This window comes from Nicotiana tabacum, chromosome 3 (assembly GCF_000715075.1).
Source record: "Nicotiana tabacum cultivar K326 chromosome 3, ASM71507v2, whole genome shotgun sequence".
NCBI lineage: Eukaryota > Viridiplantae > Streptophyta > Magnoliopsida > Solanales > Solanaceae > Nicotiana > Nicotiana tabacum.
This window is the reverse complement of record NC_134082.1, coordinates 144,917,937-144,922,713: the sequence shown is the minus strand read 5'-3', so window position 1 is coordinate 144,922,713 and position 4,777 is coordinate 144,917,937. Positions and strand designations below refer to the sequence as shown.

The 4,777-nt window shown below is 33.0% G+C and overlaps 1 long non-coding RNA gene across 1 annotated transcript; it reads right to left on the bottom strand.

Annotated features, from left to right (window-relative positions):
• Positions 1 to 703: 703 nt before the first annotated feature.
• Positions 704 to 3,814, bottom strand: LOC107824364 (uncharacterized). Its single transcript, XR_001656843.2, has 2 exons — positions 3,045 to 3,814; positions 704 to 987 (listed from the first exon to the last, which is right to left on the bottom strand). It is a non-coding gene; the product is annotated as an uncharacterized LOC107824364 (long non-coding RNA).
• Positions 3,815 to 4,777: the final 963 nt, after the last annotated feature.

Here is a 4,777-nt window from a genome sequence, read left to right as displayed (position 1 = left end):
CTATATATTGGATTGATATGTATTTTCTTTGAAGTAAATCATTTTCGGTAAAAGTTGATAGATACGATTTTATATGGATGTGATAAGTTTTAAATTAAATACATGATATATGGGAGTTTATAAATGAGGTTTTATTATAAGAGTAGACAATATTTTCTCAAAGACATTCATTAGTTACGTTGTTTTTGCTTAAGAGGAAGACCATATAGTCAATATTTCTAGGCATGCACATAGATCCTACGTATCATACTATATTATAAATGTGAACACCTTAAGTCAAAGTTAATTTACAAATTTACCCATCAAAGACTGAGTGACGATTTTACCCTTAAATTAAAAAAATATTCAAACAATATTTATGTACAAAGAGGTAAATATACATTCCAATGAAAATAAAAAATAAATAAAAATTTAAATTAGAATGGGGACCCATTAAGCTGACAAACTTTTAATAAGGCCTTTGGACTTCTTCAAAATTGTCTATGCAAACTTGAGTATTTTATTTATTATTCTACATTCAAAATTGTATAGCAATTATATTTGAAAAACTATTGCTGCTCAATTCATTACCGATGACCGTGAGCCTATATCTATTATATAAATATAAGTATTTCGTGGTAACTGACATTCAAGTTACTAGAGTCTCTTCTGCTTCCTACCGTAAAAGCACTAAATAATATAAATGTATCTGGCACCTTTGGAGTTTGTGAAACTTTTAGTATTCCTAATTAATTAATTAATTGTGCCACTTATTACATTATGAACTCAATTCATGAAATTTTTGAGAAGAGAAAATACAAATCGAAATACAAATGGTCACAAAGCTCTCCCTGAATATATTGCTATTTTTGTTGCAGTTGCGTCTCCGTCCTCTTGATAGAGAGACATCAAAGCTCTCCCTGAATATATTGTTACTTTTGTTGCGGTTGCGTCTTCGTCCTTTTGATAGAGAGACATCAGATGATTCCAGTATAATGCATCAAGGAGCTGAAAATTGTGTATCATCAAAGACATGCGCAGAGATAATAATATGTTATAAGCTATGGGCTCAAAGAAGTTTTGATATTTGTGCTTGCTAAGTGAGGAAATATTTTTCAGTTCTTTTTTTTTTAAAGAATAAGTGCACAACCAGTGTTTATAAGAGTAATGTGGGGTTTTTAGATGGGAATGAATTCAGAGCTCAGGTTTTATGTTTGTTATTAAAATTCTTTAAGTTTTACTCGACGAAAATTCTTTTAAAATTTGGAATAATTTGTGTCACGCCCTTTTTTCATTCCAAACCTCACTAACCCTCTTAAAAAATAATAAAAGGATTATGTGAAGCTCGAAAGGGTTTTTCAATTTTGAAAGTGACAAAAGATAGTGTTCAAAAGGATTAACTCAGAGTCGCCACTTGACATTTGATATCGGTGTGTCAGGTCACCGTTTTTTTAGAAAATATTTTTCCTTTAAAACACTTGGACTCAGAACTAAGTCCGCACCAGAGGTTTGGGTAAGGGGGTTCATTTAACTCGGGGAGAAGGTATTAGGCACTCCCCAAGTCCCGTAACTAGTATGGTTGCATACTTGTTCTAGTCGGCTTGTAAAATATTCTAGTTGAGGTAAAATCACAGAAAAGAAAAATAAACACAAAAGAGGCTCGAGGTCGTCCCCGCCTAAATGATAGAAAATTAAAAGAAGAAAAACTAAAGTTCTAAATTATCATATGCTATTTCTTCTACGATGTTCGCCATGACCTCCAATTACATAGTACTACGGGGCATTCCCAGAATAAAATATATACAAATCCTTCAGGGCATTCCCCGGATAAATTTAACTAAAGGAACGACCTCTCGCCTCAAAACTAACAAAAATCCTAAGGCTTGCCTACCCAAATGTTGTCGGCCTAAGCATGCTCCTAGCGGAAGATGTAATAAAAGTAACAAAATAAAACTAAAAAAAATAGAAATTAATTTCATGCTCATTCCCTTTTGAGTTTTTTCTTTCATGCATTTGTCCAGACAACCCAACTTCCCGCAGCCCGTGCGTGAACCAAACATTCATCCAATCAACCAAAACAAGCACATACAAATAGACGTCTAAGGCAGTAAGCATTCAGCGTTGAAAAAGTAATAAAAATAGTAAAAGCCTATCCCAATATAATGTTCCAATACATACAGAAAGAAGAGGACAACGTGAGTTAAGTCATATACGAACAGTTTAGGAGTTAGTATGCCATTTTCCTAGATATTGTTACTACACGAACTTTCAAAAACCATTTAAGCTAATTTGAACAATTCTAGGAGTGAACATGGATGAAATGTAATGCAAATAATGACCAGGCTTCTGCCAAATACTTAAACTATTCTAAGAGGACAAAAGTAAACCCAGAACACAACTAGCTTAGACAACGTTCAGAAAACATGTTTAACTATATATCAGCACAGAGAACGGGTCTACAAACAAGAACAAGCAACTCATCTCGTGAGGAAATTGATTTTTGATTTTTCTTTGGCGTCAAGGATCGATTATGTCCCAAACTGTCCGAGACGACAAGATAATCCAGTGACTCACTTAACATATGAGGGGAATAGCATTTAGAGACAGTAGACAAAACAAAGAGTTGCACTTTTAGATCATTATCCAGGAAAGATAGAGTTGTCAATTCAATCCCAAGGGAAATCAAGTTGGTTTAAGTTCAAAGGCGAATCCGCTAAATTTCAACAAAACGTTAATTATTTAGTCATGAATTCATACTGAGCTAATAGAGATTAGTAACATTGAAGCATAGGCGAACAAAACCAACCATCAACTGGTCGAGCAGACAAATCAGCTAGAATTTAAGCAAGAAGGCCAATTGAATACACTGCCTATTTATGTAAACTCGACGCAATCGAGTACCAAATCAGCGATTACAAAGTTAAGTCATATTGCAGTTCAATGTGTCCAAACTAAACATGTTCGAAACCATAAACATTTAAACACAGAAGTAAAGCAGAACGCAAGTAACATAGGGGGATCAAATCTAACTAAATTCAAACGTGACAGGGGATACAGAAATGAACCTGGATATTCAGAATTTCAATTAATTCCAGAAGCGAGGACAAGAAAGTTCAGCGGCGAGGAACTGAAGTGAATCGCAAACAAGAACTTTGAATAGGAACCCGAACGGCAAATGAACTTCAACTCCGACGAGCTTCAACCAACCTCAATCAAGGTCCATATTTGAAGCGAAATCCAAAAAAATGAATTAAGATTTTAATATGTTTCTGATTTTTCGAAATGAAACAAAACTTAGAATAAAAATCAAACTTAAACTTCTTTTTTTTTCGTTTTTCTGGAATGCAAAGAAAACACTAAAAAAATCTCAAGACTCAAAGAACCCTAGACCTTTTCTCCGCCCTTTTTCTTTTTTTCTCCTCCCTTTTTTTGTCCGAAAATCCTCCAATATATAAATCTCTCTCGAAGCTTCTCCTTCTTCAGCAAGAAATCATGTGCGGCCCCCAACAAGATCAGAAAATCACATTTTTAACAAAAATTAGAAAATGGCAGTCTTGGATCAAAATTTAATCCAACGGCTCCCATTTTCCAACATTTATTTCAAGGACTAGGATTTTTTGTTTAAACAAAAGAAATAAAAGAAGAAATCCGCGTGAATCAGATTGAAATGATGAGATTTGGTACGAAAGGGATGACATGGAAGAAGGAGAAGATGAGGGGAGGGGACCATGGGACTCGTTGAGTGAATTCACCGGAAAACCAGCGAGTTGGAGGCGAGCAGAAGGCTGGGAAAGGGGTGTGGTGCGGCTCCTTAGGTCTTGAAGATTAGGGCTAGGGTTTTTTTGGGGGGAGAAAAGGTTCTTATATGGGGTATGGGGAATTAATTTGGACTGTTGGATTAAAAGGGGTTGGATGGCCAAGATTTAAAATCAAAAATGGGGTGGGTCGGGTGGACTGGGTGCGAGTCATTGGGGCTGCCAGATTTGGGCCTTTTCTTGTGTAAAATTGGGCCCAAAAATTTATACTTCTTCAATTTCTAAAAGTCCATTAAATAACCAACGCAAAATTAAAACTAATTTCAATTAATTAAACAAACTATGTAAATATATGAAACTATATATATATATATAGTTTTTACTCTTACTTTTAATTTATATAAAACATAATATATATATATATATATATATTTTACTCTTACTTTTAATTTATATAAAACATAATATATATATATATATATATATATATATATATATATATATATATATATATATATATTATGTTTTATATAAATTAAAAGTAAGAGTAAAAATCATAGTAAAAACAAAATATATGGCTATAAAAATCTTAATAACCTAAACTAAATAGAAATAAGATAAAACATGAAAATATATATATATATATATATATATATATATATATATATATATATATATATAGTTTTTGTGCCTTAAAAATAGAATTAAAATCAGTAATAAAGTAAAATCCTATAGAAATAAACCCAAATAAATATCCTAAAAAAATAAGTAAATATTTCTTTAAAAATACTACTTTTAAAATTTGTGCGGGTCAAAAATTACGTGCTTACAGCTGGCCCTCTTTGCTTGGAAACACAAAGAGTTTTCGGAGCAAAGAACAATAAGCAACGTAATTGATTTATGACCCGACGCTTATTCAAAAGAAAATAAAGATGGCTATAAAGATTGCGACCGAGCCCTGGTATTTGAGCTGCCTACATATCCTTGGCTATAAAGGAATCAGGCCACGTGTAGTTCGGAAGTGAGAAGAGCGATGGAGTATA